General features: G+C 36.9%; 1 protein-coding gene across 2 annotated transcripts in view; it reads right to left on the bottom strand.

The window, feature by feature from the left end:
- LOC144958701 (uncharacterized) overlaps nt 1-22,500 on the bottom strand; it is a 229,474-nt gene that overhangs the window by 71,702 nt on the left and 135,272 nt on the right. The window lies entirely within an intron of this gene.

Genomic DNA, 22,500 nt, shown 5'->3' with positions numbered 1-22,500 from the left:
GCCGAGATTAATCCCAGAATATTTTTTTCCTGAGTGTGAGCTACGCTCGGCGCATAGTTGAGTCTTTGGAAAAGACTCTTTACTTACATTCTCTCTCCGTACTCGGTGTAAAATGAGTACCAGGCCGTGAATAGTTTTGTCTCCGTCGGAAAACATTGTAATATCGCCAACTCGGCGTCATGTTACATGTTTCTGTTGGTCAGGGACCCTTTGTAAAGCGTTTTGACCGCATTTGGTGGATATTGCTCTATATTAAAGTTCAATTTAAAAGTTTGTACTATAACTATTGCAAAAGAAAAAATTCAATTTAATAAATTTCCTGTGAAATATCCTTTAGGCTTTCCGATTTTGTCCTGTTGTATACGATTATCATCATCATCATCATCATCATCATCATCATCATCATCATCATCATCATCATCATCATCATCATCATCATAAATATTATTATTATTATTATTATTATAATTGTTATTATTATTATTATTATTATTATTATTATTATTATTATTATTATTATTATTATTATTATTTTATAATAATAATAATAATTAATAATATTATTATTATTATTATTATTATTATTATTATTATTATTATTATTATTATCATCATTATTATCATTATTATCATCATCATCATCATCATCATCATCATCATCATCATCATTATCAGCATCAACAACATAAGCAGCACCACCATTTTAAATTCTCAAAATTCTGAAAAATCCAACTGAACAATCAACACGACATGTCTTCTTCAGATCAATTGCATGCATGTTCAAGAATATTCTCGTCAATAGACATCCTTCTTCCTCTATCTATTCACCCTGCTATCTGTTTTCCCCTCGGGTGTTAGTGTTAGCACTAGAACAACTCACGATTGGAATCGATAAGAGGTAATATAAAATATTTGTATACAAAAGTCCATTATAAGATAAACAGATAAATAAATACATGAATATAAATAATAATATAGATCTCGATAGCCTGAAATGAATTGAAAAATTATTGAAAAAGAACATTGTGGCTCAATTCTAAGAACAACAAAAAAAGTTTGAAAAAGAAAGACATTGAATTGAAAATGGAAACGAACAGAAAGAAATATTAATTCTTTTATCGTTATGGAAGAGTATCTTTGCAAGGTGGTTTTTGCTCACATGAAACGAAAAACAAAATAAAAAACAAAAACAAACAAAAAAAAAAAAAAAGAACGACAAAACAAAACAAAATAGAAAGTTCCAAGATGGGTATCAAAGATTAAATTCTTTCTAATTTTTCTTAGCAATATTTCAAAAGCAACACACACACACACACACTCTCTCTCTCTCTCTCTCTCTCTCTCTCTCTCTCTCTCTCTCTCTCTCTCCTTGTCAACAAACAAACAAATATTTGTTTTTTTTTTTTTAACCCAAAAAGAAACACCAGTCTAGAGCGTTTATACAGAGCAATATTCATTAAGCATGCTCAATGCGCTTTACAAGGGGTCTCAAGCCAACAGCAACCCTTAACATGTTGGACGAGACTTGAAGCAAGCTAGGCCGAAATTCCATTTTTTAATTTTTTGTTTCTCAAGACGCGCTGTTAACCGCCAGATATGTGACCCTTCGTCTCGAAACGGTATTAAGTCGGGATGATTAAGATGCTGAAAATGGAATTTGTAGCCAGAAATATCGAGTTTAAGTTGAGTTTATATGCTTTATAGAGGAGAAGGATTATCATACTATACTGTGCTAAATACCAACGTTTCATATTTTTGACCAGTTTAACTATAATTTGACTTTTTAGTATCTGGTCCATCCCGACATAATACCGTTTTGATACGAGGAGTCACATATTTATTTAACAACAAACAGTACCTACGACAAAATTCTCTTAGTGTTAATGTGAGTGTATAAAACTAAATCGCCAAAAGTAGCGCAACAATGTTCGATCCATAGTCCAGTTTGATAGATCCTACCAGGACATGGAAACGATTTGTTTTGGAAAAAGCCCAAATGAAATGAACGGGTGTTCTAAATTTTCATAAATGTATGGTTTTTCCTTAGAAGCTGATGAAAACCAGATGTAAATATCAATAATGGTTTTAGAATAAGAAGTGTTTGAAATCAAGGAAATATTTTATGGACACCATGTAATATTTTCATCAAACAAATATTGTGAGGCTATGCGGTCTAGTGGTATGAAACTTGCTTTCGGATCGGAAGGTCCTGGGTTCGAGCCTCGCTCGGCGCATAGTTGAGTCCTTGGAGAAGGTTCTTTACTCACATTTCTCACCGTACTCAGGTGTAAAATGAGTACCGGGCCGTTAACAGCGTTGTCCCTGTCCGAAAAGAAGTGTAATATCGCCTAAAAGGCGTCATGTCCCGTCCTAAATGTTCAATATTGCTGTTGGCCAGGGACCCCTTGTATTGCGCTTTGAGCACTTTAAGTGGATATTGCGCTATATAAAAGCTCAAAATTACTGAATGTCCCTTATAATTACTATTGCCAATAGTATTGTAGTTTTCGTTAAAAATACCATCAACATTATCGGAGACGCAGTTCAACGGAAGTCCAGCTTTTAAGCAGTCCAGTTTGATAGATCGTAACAAGAAAATGCCCAAAGGAACTGGTATTCTAAATTTGTTCGGATACAAATTGAAAGTATCGTATAGATAGTATGCAGATGACGTCACTCAGGCCTTTGTTATTGTTTTTGCCATCCGCGTTTGTGAGTTGTTCTCACTAAACTGTATTAACCAGACTATAAAAGTTCATGGTTACACAGAGTTTGTGTGTTGGTCCGTTATACTTCCGGATGGCAATGTTGTGAACTTCTTGGCCAAGCGCATTCTATCGTATTGGTAAATGCACAAAAGAGTTATTGGTCCATCTTCCTATAGGTGAAAACATTTACTGTAAATGCCTTTTTAGATACGCTGGAATTTTTTGCTGCATCCTATCTTTGTGAAATATCGACCATAGAGTTTTTTCCAGTAAGACAGAGTGCTCCTCCACCGTGGAGACATGCCGTTCGTGAATAGGCTTCAACAGTCGTGACGTCACTTCCCTCGTAATGACGCATAGTAACTTAGTAACTTGTTCTAAACTATCGGAACAATGACGGACGAGCATAAAAGTGTATCCAGAGAAGAAAAGCATTATAAATCTGATAATGTATTGACATTTATACATTCATTTTATCACATGGCATGTGAAAAAGTTCTAGCCAGCATGAAGAATAAAAAGCACCGATTTTCTTTGTTTAGAACCAAGCCGCTCGTTGCTGATATTACAATTTTTCGGACAACGACACGGCTGATAACGGCGAGGTACTCATTTTGCACCTGAGTACGGTGAGAAAATGTGAGTAGAGAGTCGTTTCCAAGGACTCACCTTTGCGCCGAGCACGAGGCTCGAACCCAGGACCTTCCAATCCGAAATCGAGTGTCAAACCACTAGACCACATAGCCGCACAATCAGACTATTGAATCCCATTTACTGTGAGCTTCATTCACCAGACCGGACTGACCATGTGACGTGACGGGAACGAAGAAGAAGAAGAAGAATCCCATTTCTGAACGACACGTTTTCGGACAAATGGATTGGGAGAGCAGAGATGGACTCGATCGCCTGACCGCCTGGGTCAAAGGTCATTTCTCCCTATGACTTTTTCCGACGGGGCTAAATGTGACCCTTCGCCTCAAAACGGTATTAAGTCGGGTTGGTTAAGATGTTGAAAATTGACTTTATAGCCAGAAATATCAGACTTGTGTTGAGTTTATATGATATATTGAGGAGAATGACAACCATATTTTAAGGTTCTAGTGCCAACAATTTATATTTTTTACCAGTTTAACATTTACTTCGGCTTTTAAGCATCTGGTTCGTTCCGACATAATACTGTTTTGAGACGATGGGTCACATATCAGAGACATTGTTCATTCAGCTCACACCTTTGGTGTTGAAAACGGTAGGGGCTGCCTGAAGTCGGTGATCGTAAAATACTAACGAAAGAGTGAAAATGGAGAGAAAATGACAGACATGTTCTGTTTTGTTCTCATACGAAGCCTCACCATTTTCACTCTTTCGTTTGTACCCTTGATGTTGGAACGCGTACCATGAAAAAAAAAAAGCTGTTATAGATAGAATGCGCTTGGCCAAGGAGTTCACAACATTGCCATCCGGAAGTATAACGGACCAACACACAAACTCTGTGTAACCATGAACTTTTATAGTCTGGTTAATACAGTTTAGTGAGAACAACTCACAAACGCGGATGGCAAAAACAATAACAAAGGCCTGAGTGACGTCATCTGCATACTATCTATAGAATCCATCACGCCATGACAGGTACATATTATAACAATTTCGTATATTAAATTGAAGCTTACATTCAATTCAACATTGTTATAAATTTCTTCGAGCTTCGAGCAGCATCATTTATTTACACGAACGCTACAAAACACACCAAAAGTACTTCTTGCAAATAGGTTAAAATTGCTTGTAAGTAGCCATGGCAACCATGGAGTGAGGCGCATTGAAAAAAAGATAATGGTGAACAAAATGTAAAGCATATAATATGTATTCATAATAAGTCCATGTTTAAAGTATATTGGTTGTAACGTTTTATTTTTTCTTTTAAAGATGTGTTTAACTCACTCAACCCTAACACCGACTATATCCGCAGTTTACGTGGGTTCCTTTTACCCCATGACTATTCATTACATTTTTCCGAGACAAATTAGAGGCGTAGTAGTAAACCTAATCTTTTTAATTTTTACATGTTAATATAGATAGTTCGAAGATGACGTCATTCGGGTCTTTGTTATTGTTTTTTGCCATCCGCGTTTATGAGTAATGCTCACTGAACTGTATTAACCTGACTATAAACGTTCATGGATACACAGTTTTGTGTGTTGGTCCGTTATACTTCCGGATGGCAATGTTCTGAGCTTCTTAGCCAAGCGCATACTATCTATAGTTGAATAAAACTATCTATCGTACATGCTTTTTAATACATTATTTCCAAATTTTGAAAAGTAGCAAAAATCTCCTGGACTGAGTGAGTTAAACAGGAGAAAGACTTGATTTACTCTTTGTATTGTATATGTGCATCTCTCTCACTCTCGCCATTCTCAAGGTTTACACTGTCTAGTGTTCATGTCCCGATTAAGCGATGTAAAAAACAAACAAACCCAAACATATCCTAATGTTAAAGAACGTACATTATCAAAGTTTTCCCGCTAAAGCGGACTTTTTTTCTTTTTCTTCTTTCTTTGCATTCCACGTAAACCTCCACACAACAAACCTGATATTAATATAACATCGCGATAAATTATATAAAATAGAGTTTTATATTGTAATTATCATAATAATATTGACACCAGAACAACAGCAGCCGATAGGAAGAAGAACATCAGTTGACAATTGCTAAGAGCTCGAATGCGGAGGTGAAATTAATAACAGGGTAGGGGATAGAGAGCGTTTGATGATATAATAATAAAATTATCATAGCGAAGTGTGTGTGTGTGTGTGTGTGTGTGTGTGTGTGTGTGTGAGCGTGTGAATTCACGACGTGTTGACATATCAAAGTAAGTGAATTGGAAACACAAAAGGAGAAAATAATAATATACGCTCCATTCTTAACGTATCGATTTTTTGCAATGTTATGATTATTTTAAAGGAATGTAATTGAATTTTTGCTTTAAAAAATGAAATGGTTGAAATTTTTAAAAATATAATCATAATGAGGCGTGCTTCTTCCTTCCTCTCTTTACACCTATGTACGCCCCCTCAACGCAACTAAAATGAAACAAAAAAAAAAAACAAAAAAAAAAAGAAAAAATAATAAAAACACAAAAATCCTCAGGAATTCTCTCGTAGAACTCCGATAAACTCATTTTTCGATATTTTTGGCCAAAAAAACAAACAAACTCGTCCTTCGATCTAAAATCGATCGATTGAAATTGACCCTCTCAAAGCTGGGCCTTCAATGAGGTATCGCAACTACGAGCTTTTATACAACATGAGGGGTCATTTTAACCCATCGATATTAATAGGATTCAACAGTCGTAACGTCACTTCCTTCCTAATGACGCATGGTAACTTAACAACACTGGCTCTCAACTATCGGAACAATGGCAGACGCCCGTATGAAATATTTCTCCGGCGAGCATAAAAAGCGTATCCAGAGGGAAAAAAACACATAAATTTGATCTTGTTTTGACTTTTACACATTTTGATCAAAAGGCGTATGAAAAGGGAATGAAAAGTTATAGCCAGCATGAAGAATAAAAAGTAATGATTTTCTTTGTTTAGCACCAAGATGCCGCCGTTGCCTGGCGGCGTGACACCAGACTACTGAATCCTATTTGAAGGACGAGTATATTCTGGCAAATTTCTTTTTTTAAAAATGTTTTAATTTTAATATTAGTGTTAGATCGATATGGCAGAGTTATAGTTTAATCATAGAAGTATAGATAGTTCGAAGATGACGTCACTCAGGTCTTTGTTATTGTTTTTTGCCATCCGCGTTTATGAGTAATGCTCACTGAACTGTTTTAACTCGACTATAAACGTTCATGGATACACACAGTTTTGTGTGTTGGTCCGTTATACTTCCGGATGGCAATGTTATGAGCTTCTTAGCCAAGCGCATACTATCTATAGGAGTATAGATAGAATGCGCTTGGCCAAGGAGTTCACAACATTGCCATCCGGAAGTATAACGGACCAACACACAAACTCGGTGTAACAATGAACTTTTATAGTCTGGTTAATACAATTTAGTGAGAACAACTCACAAACGCGGATGGCAAAAACAATAACAAAGGCCTGAGTGACGTCATCTGCATACAGACGAACATGATGGAAAAAAAGAAGAGGCGATTAGCAACACAACGCCAACGGATTGAAATTCCAAGGAGTTTCGAAGACCGGACCATTTTTGTCGTGGAGAAACGTGGCCTTTGTAAAGTGCCCTAAACAATCTTGTTTACAGGAGCTTTGGCTTTGGAGCGCCTGTCACAAACTCAGGAAAATCTGGAGTTCAAACCTACAGAGGGAAATAAAGAAGAGACTGTTCCTGGCAACGGTAGAGTCAGTGCTTCTATATGTAGCAGCGACATGGACTCTAACAAAAGCCCCTGAGAAGCCACTGGACGGCTGCTACACCCGTTTGCTGCGGATGGTCTTCAACATAAGCTGAAAAGAGCACATATCAAATGAAAAGCTCTACAGTGACCTCCCCCCCAGTGACTTCGAAGATACAAAAGAGAAGACTGAGACTTGCGGGGAACTGCTGGAGACACAAGGAGGAGATTGCAAGCAGTTTTGTGCTATGAGAACAACATGAGAGAACCAGAAACAGAGGCAGGCAGAAAAAAACATACATTGACTGCCTGCTAGATGACACATGAATGGACAACATCCGGGAGCTGCGTACCCTTATGGAGGACAGGACAGGATGGCGAAGACTTGTGGCTCATGTTGGGCGCCCCAAGGGGCGGCCTAAGTTAGTAAGTAAGTACATGAGCGTTGTCCTCATGATAGAGTCCAATGCATTGGATATAATCAAGGGACAGAACCTGTGACAAATGCATATCCCAATAAATACACATTTTAACAAGCACAACTAATAATCTGGGATATGCTGACGTCTTATGAAAAAAGTAGTAAGCAATTACTATTGTCCGGAACACAAAATAGAAACCGAATTAAACTCCGGCTCCATTATCCCTAAATATCATGGCTCATGATGACAACTACTTATCTCGTGGTCAGATGGTCAATAATGGGTGGTCAATTGGTCATTTAGTGGCATTATACATATTAAATAAGGAATTTCCATCTGTGAGTTATTATTATTGACCTGCTGTCGAGCTTACGTATGTCATTGTGATTATCAACTTGACTATCATATTTATGTGATTTAGAAAGAATGGTCATCTGGTCAGCAATTGGTCATTTGGTCAATAAGCTATAATAACCCTACGATTCACAATAAAAGGGAATGCTTCCGAATTTCAACTTTAATCTTATTTTCATTTGCAAATAATGTATATACTTTGAAATATCTACAAACAGTAATGATTTTATGATTGTTATTGAATGGTCATTTATTGGTCAGTAATATGGTCAGTTTGAATAATTTGCCCAATTGTGGCATCTACTTTATACTGCAGTGCTGAACATACTTCGAATTCCATGATAAGAATTTGTATTTTAACTACAAAAAGGTTGTCGCTCATTCTGTTTTTATCAATGGTCATTTTGGTCATTTCGTGGTCAATTCAGAGCTGAACGTAATAGGAATGTGTTAATTTGTCTCTTATCTAAAGCGAACGACAAATCCTTAAACGCATTTTGCCTTCAATTAAATTTTGAAGTATTTATTGTCGCCGATGTGTCTATTTTAAATAGCAATTAGAGGGTTTTAATGAGTGGTCAGTTAGTGGTCATTCCGGTCATTTGTCAGGGTGGTTCTATATCCATAATTGTTTGTATAGCCACTCCCTTCGTTGTCACCAAATTTCATGCTTTTACCACAATATGCACAATTTTGGTCCTAACTGCCTCCACTAATAGTTCAACCAATGAAATAACTTATTTCAATGAGCTCTACTGACGACAACTCACTAGGCGGTGCAAAAAACAAATAATGAGTCAAACTGCCAGTCCTTTTGGATTTCAGTGTCAGGCTATAACATAACGATGGTTATGGTAGTAACCAATTCTCAGTCGTAATCTGGAATATAGATAGTATGCGCTTGGCTCAGAAGCTCATAACATTGCCATCCGGAAGTATAGCGGATCAACTCACAAAACTGTGTGTATCCATGAACGTTTATAGTCGGGTTAATACAGTTCAGTGAGCATTACTCATAAACGCGGATGGCAAAAACATCAACAAAGACCTGAGTGACGTCATCTTCGAACTATCTATAAACACGAATTTAAATATTTGGCCAGTCACTCGTCCTTCAAATATAGGTCGATTTCAATGATCCCATATTTGGAACCCCCCCCCCCCCCCCCAACCAAAGAAAAAAAAAAAAGAAAAATGAAAAGAAATATATAAATTAAAAAAAAAAAAGATAACCTACTCAAACCTGGAATTTCGCGAAGTAGTAGTAGTAGTATGATGATGATGATGATGATGGTGATGATGATGATGATGATGATGATGATAATAATGATAATATAATAATAATGATAATTCTAATAATAATAATAATAATAATAATAATAATAATAATAATAATAATAATAATAATGACAAAGCGTCAACAGTCGTGACGTTACTTCCCTCGTAATGACGCATATAAACTTAGTAACCGGTTCTAAACTATTGGAACAATGGCGGGCGTCCATCAGACTATGGCATACGACTACAAACGACTTGATCATAAAAATGTCTGGCTAAAACCAATTAACAATTTCTTTTCTTCAATTTTCGACGAATAATTAACTAAATGGTGTTCTAATGAATAATGGCAGAGATAGGTAGATAGAATATAAAAACTTTAAAACGAATTTTTACCAACATGAGAGTCATTTTAACCCGTGAATATTTAATTTGAAGGACGAGTATTATGACTAATTTTTTTTGTTTAAGTGTTGTATTTTTAATAGCACGGCAGTTATAGTTGAATTATAGTAGAAGACAACTATGACGGAAAGAAGAGAAATGATTTTAACTCACTCAACCTAACACCGACTATATCCGTAGTTATCCCGGGGTTACTTTTACCCCATGCCTATTTATTACATTTTTCTGAGACAAATTATAGGCGTAGTGTAAAAGCTGCTATTTTTAATTTTAGCATGTTAACGGTAGTTGAATAAAACTATCTATCTATGTACATGCTGATTGTTAATAATTTTATTTTCTCCAATTTTGAAAGGTAGCAAAATCTCTAGGATTGAGTGAGTTAATGATGATGATGCTAATATAATACTAATAATGAATTACAAATTAACTTAATCATAAAAATGTCTGGCTAAAACCAATAGGATTCAATATTCATGACGTCACTTCCTTCCTAATGACGCATGGTAACTTAGCAACACTGGCTCTAAACTATCGGAACAATGGCGGACGCCCGTATGAAATATTTCTCCGGCGAGCATAACGGGTATCCAGAGGAAAAAAACCCCATAAATTTGATCATGTTTTGACTTTTACACATTCTGATCTCAAAGCATATGAAAAGTTCTAGCCAGCATGAAGAATAAAAAGTAATGAGTTTCTTTGTTTAGAACCAATATGGCCGCCGTTGCCAGGCGGCGTGACATCAGACTATTGAATCGTATTAACAATGAACTAGATAGGTGACGCCAATTTTTTTTCTTCCATAATCGTCTAGTTAAAAAAATAAGCTTTTCGACAAATAACTAACTAAATGATGTTCTAATGAATTCATGGCAGAGATGGGTATGGAATATAACCATCAAAACAATTTAACCCGTGGCTATTTGAAGGAAGAGTATACTGGCCAATTTTTTTAAAGTGTTGTAATTTTAATAGTTCGGCAGAGAAAAAGTTGAATTATAGTAGAAGACAACAATGACGGAAAGAAGACGAATGATGGTGATGCTATTATAATAGTAGTAATGAATTACAAATTGACTTTAATTCATTCAATCTTAGAGATTTTTGCTACTTTTCAAAATTGGAATGGTTTTTTTTTGCCCCCCCCCCCCTCCCCCCCCCCCTCCCCCTTTATTGATGTCAAGAGTCTGAAGTTTCCCTCTATAAATAGAACTGTGGAAAAGTGGGTGTATTTCTTCTGCTTTCTATATATGGAGGGAAAGTTTGAACCTCTGTCTATCATCCTCAAAGGGATGGGGGAAGGGGGGGGGGAAGTGGGTAGTCATTAAGGGTTCGAGAAGTGGTCATCTGTGGCTTAAAAAGATGAGCTTTTATATAGATCAATATCCCCTTAACGTGCCCAACGCGCTTTACAAAGGATTACTCACATTCTCTGACCGCACTTGGGTGTAAAATGAGTTCTTGGCCGTTGACAGCGTTGTCTTTGCCCGATAGGCGTCGTGTCCTACAAGTTAGGTGTTTTTGTTGGTTAGGGACCCCTTGTAAATCGCTTTGAGCACGTTTAGTGGATATTGCGCTATACAAAAGCTCAATTTAAATTTATTTACCATTTATGACTCAAAATTCGCTTTTTGGTGTCCGAATCATCCAGACGCCATGTACCGGGTTTGAAAGTTTTTTTTTGCCAAGATGAGAGTCAATTAAATCGATAGATATATGAAGGACGAAATTTCTGGCCAAATTTTTAAATATTTTGTGTTTTATTCAAGAGTATGAAATAGCGGTCAATCATCTCGTTAATAAGTGTGCTCCATTCAATGTCTTGGATGAAACATTTCATTAAGATGTTTATATTCTAATACCTATCTCTGCCATGGTTTTTCCCTTGTACTCTTTAATTATCATCATCATCATCATCATCATCATCATCTTCATCATCATCATCATCATCATCATCACCACCACCACCATCATCATCCTTATTATTCTTATTATTATTATATTATTATTATTATTATTATTATTATTATTATTATTATTATTATTATTATTATTATTATTATTATTATTATTATTATTATTATTATTACCATCATCATCATCATCATTATTATTTTCATCACCATTCATCATCATCATTGCCTTTTTCACCCTGGGTCAGGGTATAGGCCACAGACAAACAGTTTCCATCCTTCTCTATCCTGAGCCAACTTTTTTATCTCATTCCAGGTCTTACCACTTCTCTGTATATCAGCTTCTTTAATTCTTCTCCATGTTCCTCGTGGCCTTCCCCTTGATCTTCTGCCCTGAGGGTTCCAGTCCAATACTTTCTTTGTTATAGTTGAGTCATTCTTTCTAAGCGTGTGTCCAATCCACCTCCACCGTCTTCTTCCTATATCCTCTCCCACTGGTTTCTGCTGTGTTCTTTTCCATACTTCTTCATTTTTTATTCTATCCATCCATTTTATTCTGAGTAGCTTACGCATGCACCTGTTTACGAAAATCTGTACCCTCCTTATACATGCCTGTGATGCGTTCCAAGTTTCACATCCATACAGTAGGACAGACTTCACGTTTGAGTTGAAAAGTCTTAGCTTTAGTTGAAGGGAGATATCTTTAGTTCTCCAAACTCTGTTCAAAGATGTGAATGCAGCCTGTGCCTTTCCTATTCGTGCTTTCACCTCTGCTTCCGTGCCTCCATCCTTGTCAATTATACTTCCGAGATAGCAGAAAGTGTCTATATCTTCGAGTTCCTGATCTTTTACTTTGATCTGCTCCCTTTGACGCGTACCTATCCTCAAGACCTTTGACTTTGCAGGGTGAATTCTTAGACCAATTGATTCCGAGAGGCTGTTTATAATTGTGGTTTTTGCTTGCATCTGGTCCTGGGTGTGGGACAGAAGAGCCAGATCATCTGCAAAATCCAGATCATCCAACTGTGTCCAGGGGGTCCACTGTATCCCATTTCTTCTCCCTTTGGAGGTTTCCTTCATTAGCCAATCAATGGCAAGGATGAACAGGAATGGTGAGAGCAAGCATCCCTGCTTGACACCAGTCTTAATTTCAAAGCTGTCAGTAAGCTGATCTTCATGTACAACCCTGCAACTTGATCCTTCATACATTTCCTTAATGAGGTTTACTATCTTTTCAGGGAGTCCATAATGTGCCAGAATTTTCCACAATGTTGCTCTGTCAATACTGTCGAAAGCCTTCTCGTAATCCAGAAAGTTGACAATAAGAGGAGAGTTCCATTCTATAGACTGTTCTACTATGACTCGCAGAGAGGCAATCTGGTCGGTGGTTGAACGGTTTTTCCGAAAACCTGCCTGTTCGTCCCGCAGTTTAGCATCTGTTGCATTCTTAACATAATTAACACATTATCCGTTCATTCATTATCCTTTGATATAATTGAAGTGTTGTGTTCATCCCGTTGCTTTAGCCTATAATCATTTCTGACATTTCATTCTGACATCGGTTTATATATATATATATATATATATATATATATATATATATATATATATATATATATATATATATATATATATATATATATTATTAATATATCATAATGTAATATAAGAAATTAATTTAAAACACTTGTCGTGGGGAATGTAAACAAATTATAGAAATGAATAGTAAATACAACATTTCATATCAAAGAAAATAAGGTGAATGAAAAACAAAAATACAATTAAGAAAACAAAACAAAAAATCACCCCTTCCTCTATTACGATTGTTGTATTTTTTGTGTGGTTTTTAATGCTATCAGTTTATATTTTTTTTTGGTTCCATGTAGATCAAACATTTTTTTTCCACTTTCATGTATGTTGTCATCAAATTGTGTGATTTATTGGCGAAAGCCTAAGATTGAATAAACTTTGAAACTTTGAAACTTCAAAAGACAATATTTTATCCGCGTCCTCTATGTAGCTCAAGATTATGCTGTCTCGTTTTTTCCCCACAAAATCAAGCGATGCTGAAAGTCAACAATGATTTAATGGGTGGCAATGCTCGCAAAACTCTATTTCAAGGAAATTTTTTCGGGTTTACTTATAGTCAAGGACCTATTTTGTTATATTATTTGTGTTTTGGGGATTGAGAGGGGAGGGGGATTTAGTTTTGAACTATGTGTGTGTGTGTGTGTTTGTGTGTGTGTGTGTGGGGGGGGGGGATCCGCTAATTTTGTTTTGCTGTTGAGGAAACTATATTCAGTTCCTCTGTGTGTGTGTGTGTGTGTGTGTGTGTGTGTGTGTGTGTGTGTTTGTGTGTATGTGTGTGTGTGAATAATGAGCACTTTCGAAGGATTCAAAAAACTCAGATTTGGACTCGAACCCATGACCTTCTGATCCTAAGGCGACGAGTGTCATACCACTAAGACCAAATCGTCAGAGCTAGCCCTCAATTTCCCCATAAATTTGATTTGGCTTGTAATTTGCATGCTATCTCTTTTTATATATTTCTTTTCTTAAAAAAAAAAAATTAAAAAAATATAATTTTCTCACATCAATTTTTTTCAATGACAATAATTATTTTTTTTATTTTTTTTTTATTCTTTATTTGTTTTTTGTTTTTTTTTTTTGTTTTTTGTTTTTTTGGGGTTTTTTTGTTTTTGTTTTTGTTTTTTGTTTTTTGTCTGTTGAACATTTTCAGTTCTTTTTTTTTTCTATTTATTCTGTTTTCTCTGGAATGTCTTTTCTCATCTTATATCTCCGTTTGTTTTCGTGTGAAATCTATTCTCAAGAGACTCACAGTCGGCTACATGTAAATCAAATCTTTTGAAACCCAGCCATAGATATTTCATTAGTATCGTTTTGCATGATAATGACGATGATGATGATGATGATAATAATAATAATAATAATAATAATAATAATAATAATAATAATAATAATAATAATAATAATAATAATAATAATAATAATAATGATAATAATAATAATAATAGAACAATTGATAGAAAGAATATGAATCTTTGTTATTGTACTTTGTCATCTACTTTTATGAGTTATTCTCACTAAACTGTATCTATTAACCAGACTATACAAACGTTCAAGGTTACAATATAGCTTTTGTGTGTGACTCCGTTATACTTCCGGGTGGCAATATTGTGAGCTTCTCAGACAAGCGCATACATCTGTAGTGTTTCATTCATCCTGTTTCAACCCGATCGTCCATTTTATCTGTTTTCGTAATTAAATTGAAGCTTACATTCAATTTCACATTGTTATCTATGGTTGGTAAGAAGAGGGTTAAAATACAAGTTTCCGGGCCATCCTGTTTGTTGATAAAGGGGAAACCCGAAACGTCCATTTTATTTGTTTTTGAAATTAAATTGAAGCATACATTCAATTTCACATTGTTATCTATAGTTGGTAAGGAGAGGGTTAAAATACAATTTTCCGGGCCATCCTGTTTGTTGATAAAGGGGAAACCCGAAACGTCAATTTCACATTGTTATCTATAGTTGGTAAGGAGAGGAATACAACACAAGTTTACGGGCCAAAAATAATTGTTTTATATTTTTCAAAAATTATTTCTTCATCTACGGCAGATTTATAGTTGAAGTTTTACGAATGATTCTCGTCTGTGTTGGCAGCTCCATGCAGATGAAATTGAGCTTTAAAAATTAGCTTTAATATAACGCAATATCCACTAAGCGTGCTCAAAGCGCTTTTCAAGGGGTCCCTGGTCAACAGAAGCATTTAACATGTAGAACGGGATATGACGCCTGTCGGGCGATGTTGCATTTTTTTTTCGGACAGAGACAACGCTGTAAAGGGCCAGGTACTCATTTTACACATGAGTACGGTGAGAGAATGTGAGTAAAGAGTCTTTTTCAAGGACTCAACTATTCACCGAGCGAGGCTCGAACCCAGGACCTTACGATCCGAAAGCGAGTGTCACACCACTAGACCACATAGCCGCAAAATAGAAAATTGTTGGTTGTATCGTAATGAATGTGACGAATTTCCAATAGTTGGTATGGAGAGGGTTAGAATACAGATTTCCGGGCCTGTTAAATAGGTTTTTTGGGGTTTTTTTATTTCTTCAGTGCACAGCAGCAGCTTCCAATGGTGCTCACACTATTATGTTATGACGATCGACCCAATCAGCAAAGTCCCTACCACATCGTAGCCATCGTTAAGTTATAGCCTGACACTGAAACCCAAAAAGACTGGCATTTTGACGTCATTATTTGGTTTTTGCACCACTTAGTGTTAGTAGTGCTCATGAAAACAAGTGGTCCCATTGGTTGAACTATTGAATATAACTCACGGTTTGATCTCTTTTGTGGCCAAAGACTGGCATTTTGACGTCATTTTTTGGTCAGTGTCAGGCTATAAGTTAATCATGGCTCCGGCCACTGACACTCGTGCGCCGTCGAGAACCCGCCCGGAAGCTTCGTCACAACACACCGTTCAACTAGAGGCTCTGCGGTTTCGGGTTCTAACCCATATCGGGTACATGTTGGACAGGTGGAAAGTCCCCACTGATGAAGCGACTTTGGTGGGGTCTTACTACCTGTCCAATAAGTCCACGCTGTGGGCAAGAACCCGAGACGGCAGAGCATCTAGTCGAAAGGTGTGTTGTGACGATGCTACCCGGCGGGCTCGCGACGGTACACGAATGCGGACCGGACTTTGCTGATTGTGTCGATCGTCATAACATAGTAGTGTGAAAACCATAAGAGGCTGCTGCCGTGAGGCAGGTCCTCGACCGAAGTCGATTCCCTACCACCCAGTGTCTCCTCTTACTGGTGAAGAAGCCTGGCAACTTCCCACCACCAAGCTTGGAGGAGTGTACGTCCCCGCCCCCTCGAGGGATTGAACTCGTCCAAACCGACTTCCAACTCGAACTTCCTACTTCCGACTTACCAGACGTATATTATGCATCTCTGTTCGGCAGATTTATAGTTGCAGTTTTACGAACAATGTTTCTCGTCTGAGTTGGCAGCACTGCAGTTGGCACAGACTTTGTCTCAGAGGAAATCACGTGATGACCTAGACACAATTCGATGTGAAAACATGCGTGCTGGTTTTTTTGGGTTTTTTTTGTTTTGTTTTGTTTTGTTTTTGTTTTTTTTACACATCGGGTATGACAATCTCACAGACTGTTTTGTCGTACTCTGTAAAAACAATTTTAAAAAGAATTTGGCCGGAAAATTTGTCCTTGTGCGGCTATGTGGTCTCGTGGTTTGACACTCGTAATCGGATCGGAATGTCTTGGGTTCGAGACTCGCTCGGCGCATAGTTGAGTCCTTGAAAACGGTTCTTTACTCACATTATCTCACCGTACTCATGTGTAAAACCAGTACTTGGCATTAAGCAGCATTGTCTCTGTCCGGAAAAAATTGTAATATCGCCTGACAGGCGTCATGTTCCGTCCTACATGTTAAGTGTTGCTGTTGGCCAGGTGACCCTTGTAAAGCGCTTTGAGCACGTTTAGTGGATTTTGCGCTATACAAAAGCTCAATTAATTTTTTTAAATTATAAATATCGAAAAAACAATAAGTGAAGTGAGAAGAATAGTGCCAGAAGGCAATAGAGAATAAACATTTCGCTGCTCGAACCCACGACCTTACTGGTACGACTAATCCGCCTGGCCGGGTAGAGAGCGTGGCTCTACTTACTGTATGAGCTATCCACCATCACTCCAAAATAAAAGTGGTTTCAAACTCTATGTCTTCTGGCACTTTCCCTCCTACTCACTTCATTTCTTGTTAAAAAATGAGCTTTTATATAGCGCAATATCCACTGAACGTGCTCAAAGCGCTTTACAAGGGGTCCCTGGCCAACAGCAACACTTCAGATGTAGGACAAGATATGACGCCTGTTAGACGATAACGCAATTTTTTTTTCGTACAGAGACAAAGCTGTTAACGGCCAGGTATTCATTTTACACATGAGTACGGTGAGAGAATGTGAGTAAAGGGCCTTTTCCTAGGACTCAACTATGCGCTGAGCGAGCCAGGCTCGAACCCAGGACCTTTCGATCCGAAAGCGAGTGTCATACCACAAGACCACATAGCATCATATTGTTATTGTCACAGTTACTCTCCACCTCACTTACTTTGAGGAAGGTCGCTTAGCTCGATGCTCTGTGTTTGTCCATCTGTGTGAAATGGACGCATGTTTCAGATCGAATTGTCAGTTGGTAGATAGGCAGTAGTCACCGTGGAATTGAATCCCGGGAGACTCGAGAATGGCTCAAATAATAGGATTCAACAGTCGTAACGTCACTTCCTTCCTAATGACTCATGGTAACTTAGCAACACTGGCTCTAAACAATCGAAACAATGGCGGACGCCAGTAGGAAATATTTCTCCGGCGAGCATAAAGGGTATCCAGAGGAAAAAAAAACAACATAAATTTGATCATGTTTTGACTTTTACATATTCTGATCACAAGGCATATGAAAAGTTCTAGCCAGATTGAAGAATAAAAAGTAATGATTTTCTTTGTTTAGAACCAAGATGGCCGCCGTTGCCTGGCGGCGTGACATCAGACTACTGAATCCAATTGTGTTGGACACTCGGCCGTCCGTTCCAGTCGAGTGAGTGGGCGGAGGCGGATAGTACAAACAGAAAGACAGACATGGGTAGGGAGGAATTACTTTGGATGCGAATGAATTGAAACTGGTCGGGGGGGGGGGGGGGGGGGGGGGGAGAGATATGGGGGAAAGGGGGGGGGGGGTTGCCGGGAATGATGGGAATTTCTCAAGTGTCAAAATTTCAAATTTCATATTTTCGGTCAATTTTAACTTCTGCATCTCTTTGTGGACAGGCCTGCGAGATGGCCAGAGTTCCCCGTGACCGATTTCAACGTCAGAACTGGCCAAAACTGAACCTTACGTGGCCAAAAACTACTTACACTTTGACCCCCAAGAAAAAGGCATCCGTTTATGTAATAAAAACAAACAAACATGACAAGACTAGAAAAAAACATTGCTATTATCATAATAAAGATGTAAAAAAATATAATAATAGCAAAGAAACATTAATACTTAATACATTATTATTCTATTTGTGGCCGTTTTTAGTTGATTTGGACATGAACGTGGCCAGCTGGCAGCCCTGCCATTTGGCATAATACCCTTTTATGACGATGGCTTACAAATACCCTCTCTCTCTCTCTCTCTCTCTCTCTATATATATATATATATATATATATATATATATATATATATATATATATATATATATATATATATATATATGAATGTTGGTGGGTACTTGTAGGTACGAAAGTGCTCGATAATGGTGGTTAGAGCTAATATTTTCACTCACATTTTTTTGGCCGAGACGGCTCGTTTCTGTGTTTTTTACCTAGAGCTAATATATAATGTAAATTTTCACTCACATTTTTAAAAAACACAGAAACGAGTCGTCTCGGCCAAAAAAATGTGAGTGAAAATTTACATTATACACACACACACACACACACACACACACATATATATATATATATATATATATATATATATATATATATATATATATATATATATATATATTAATACGTCTCTCATGACAACTACTCTAGTCATATAGAAGGTACGAAGTTGATGTCACACAACTCTTTGTTAATATTGTAGACCGCCTTGTTAGGGATAAGTAATCACTAAATTATAATCAACCAGACTATAAACTTTAAATGCTACACACAGTTTTGTATATTGGTCGCTACTCTCAACAAGACTGATGAGACCAAATCCATACAGGGCGCAAACCATCGTTTTTTTTTAGACGGGAGGATGCCTACAGAATGCTTAATATGGATGGCGGATATTGCGAGTGTGTTACTTAAACGCACAGCATCGATTACGTCACATATTTTTCTTTGTTATATCTAACTATAATAATATTTAGTTTTCCTCAATAAGCAGATGGAAAGATAGTAGTATAGTCTTCATACTTTTTTTTTCCTCGGTGCTGGCACTTAGCCCTCGTCCTCATGAGTAGTTATGGGATAAACGGAAACATTAAAAGGCGGAAGTAAAAGTTGCTCTACTCAGTAACCTGTCTATCAAAGAAAAATAAAAGAAGAAGAAGAAATAAAGAAGGAAGAAGTGTTTCGACAGACATTTTAGTTTGCCTTGGGGAGAAAGTACATTAGCGGCTCTCAGAATTTTTTTGTACGAATCTCACCTTACGATAATATAAATCTTATAATGGTTTTGTGATTCTTCAACAGACTCTTTTAGTATCAAACCCGTCCGTCTGTTTGCTGGTTTTTAATCGGGCAATTTGAACTGATGTTTACATGATGATGTTTTTTAAAAGATAAAAATGATCCCATCACAAACAACAACAACAACAATGGCAACAGTGGTAACCATAACAAAATTAACAACTACAACAAAAACAATAACAACATTTAACGGCGACACCATAAATGACAAAAACAAAAACAGCAACATTAAGGAAACAAAAACAACAACAACAAAAACAACAACAACAACAACAACAACAACAACAACAACAACAACAACAATGATTACAACATCGGTATCGACATTGCAATGAGAAGAAAAAAAAAGAAGAATAAAAAAAGAAAAAAGTACCAAAAAATATTTAACCTGTCAACGACAAAAACAAAATAATTCTGATAATATACAAGATTATAAGGGATTGCGTCATGACAGATTAAAAAATCATGACGATCGTCATCAACAACGTCATTTTCATCATCATCATCATCATCATCATCATCATCATCATCATCATCATCATCATCATCACCATCATCATCATCATCATCATCATCACCATCATCACCATCATCATCATCATCATCATCATCATCATCATCATCATTACTACCACCACCATCACCTATCATAATCATCATCATTGTTACGATCAAAAGAAACACCAACGTCAAGATATTTTGTCACCATTCAAATTATTTCAAAAAAAAAAAATAAATATATATATAGACGTCTAGATAGAAATGAAAGACGTCAATTTTAACGTCATTACGATTTCACAAATTCATTATAGAACGTCGAGATTATCCTCATTATAGTCATAATGTCATTCATTATGAAAATGATAACATGTCATGCAATATAATCATTGTTTACATGAATTATCACTTAAATGTTGATTGTTCGTCGGGTTTAAAAAAAAAATTGTTTTGTTTTTTTTATTGTTTTATTTGTTAAGTGTTATTCTTTTTCTCTCTCCCTCTCTAATTCTATCTATCTATCTATCTATCTATCTATCTATCTATCTATCTATCTATCTATCTATCTATCTTTCTATATATAATTGATTTGATTAAATTTAATCTAATTCTCTCTCTCTCTCTCTCTCTCTCTCTCTCTCTCTCTCTCTCTCTCTCTCTCTCTTCTACACTTTTTTTCCTGCCTTGCTTCTTCTTTCTGTCTTGTCTGTTTCTTTATAATATATGTGGTCTTGTGAAATGACACTCGCCGTCGGACCTGAAGTCCAGGGTTCGTGTCCCGCTCTCTTGTCCGCCATAGTTGAGGCCTTGGAAGAGACTCTATACTCACATTCTCTCACCGTGTAAAAATTAGTACCTACAGTTACCAGTGTTGTCTCTGTCAGAAAAAAACCCCGAAGTAATATCGCTTTACAGGCGTCATGTCGTCCTAGTGTTGCTGTTATTATAACAAGTCATTTTTTAAAAATGTATGCACGCACTGTATGTTAATTATGTAACTCGAGAGTGTTTGTTTGTTTGTTTTTAAGGGTTTTACGGTGCTTGCAACAAATTAAGGTCATATCAGCGCCAATAAAAAGGAAGAAAATGGGATGGTAAAAAGTAAAAGAATTACAATTAAAGCACCCAAGAAAAGGTGAGACAAAGGGGAATTGGTTCAAATAAGAAACAGGTGTAGATTCCAAGAGCACACTATCAAAGTATTTAGTTTGAGATCACTAAAAGTCTCATCCAGACACAAGCACAGGTACCCACTAAGAGGGATACACTCAAATGTTTAACAAATCATATATAATATAAAGAAAACATAATACAGTGCATAACAGAGAGATGAATTACAAGTAAAAAAAATATCATCTCCCAATATTAACTATACATTTGACTGTTTCCCTCTCAGCCATGGTATCCGGCCAGGGCCAGGACAAGACCAAGTAATCTCATTCAAAGACAAAGACAGAAAGTAGGTTGGAAAACAGATATAGGGGGATAGATGATACAGTATGTACCTCCCTGCCCACTTTGGGAGCAACTCGAGACTCATTACTTACTTACTTAGGCCGCCCCTTGGGGCGCCCAACATGAGCCACAAGTCTTCGCCATTCTGTCCTGGCCTCCATAAGCGTACGCAGCTCCCGGGTGTTGTCCATTCCTGTGTCATCTAGCAGACAGTCAATGTAGGTTTTATTCTGCCTGCCTCTGCTTCTGGTTTGCTCAGGTGGTTCCCATAGATCAAGACTGTTTGCAATATCCTCCTTGTGTCTCCAGCAGTGCCCCACAAGTCTCAGTCTTCTCTTTTGAATCTTCGAGGTCACTGGGGGGAGGTCACTGTAGAGCTCTTCATTTGTTATGTGCTCTTTCCAGCTTACATTGAGGGCCATCCGCAGCCTACGGGTGTAGCAGCCGACCAGTTGCTTCTCAAGGGCTTTAGTAAGAGTCCATTTTGCTGCTCCATACAGAAGCTCATACAATAGCTCGAGACTCATACTATAAGATAATGGTTTTAAAATAGGCGGCCATGTCATCAGCTTGGCAAGTATAGAACAGGCTAAATAACCCTTGTAAAGGGATGCTGCTAATGATAGTAGATATTATTTCATTACTGCTCTACTATGATAAAAAAAAAAGATTCAAAAAAAAAAAAAAAAGAAAAAAAAAAACACCCCACATTTTAAAAATTGGCCAGAAAATACGTCCTCCAATTTTCGATGGATTAAAATTAACACTTTCACTCCTCTTGTCAAAAATTCTCACTCAATACTGGGACTTCACAAAA

The sequence above is a fragment of the Berghia stephanieae genome, chromosome 13, assembly GCF_034508935.2.
Source record: "Berghia stephanieae isolate SIO BIC M18660-M18661 chromosome 13, UCSD_Bste_1.3, whole genome shotgun sequence".
Taxonomy (NCBI): domain Eukaryota; kingdom Metazoa; phylum Mollusca; class Gastropoda; order Nudibranchia; family Aeolidiidae; genus Berghia; species Berghia stephanieae.
This window is presented reverse-complemented; position numbering and strand designations above follow the sequence as displayed.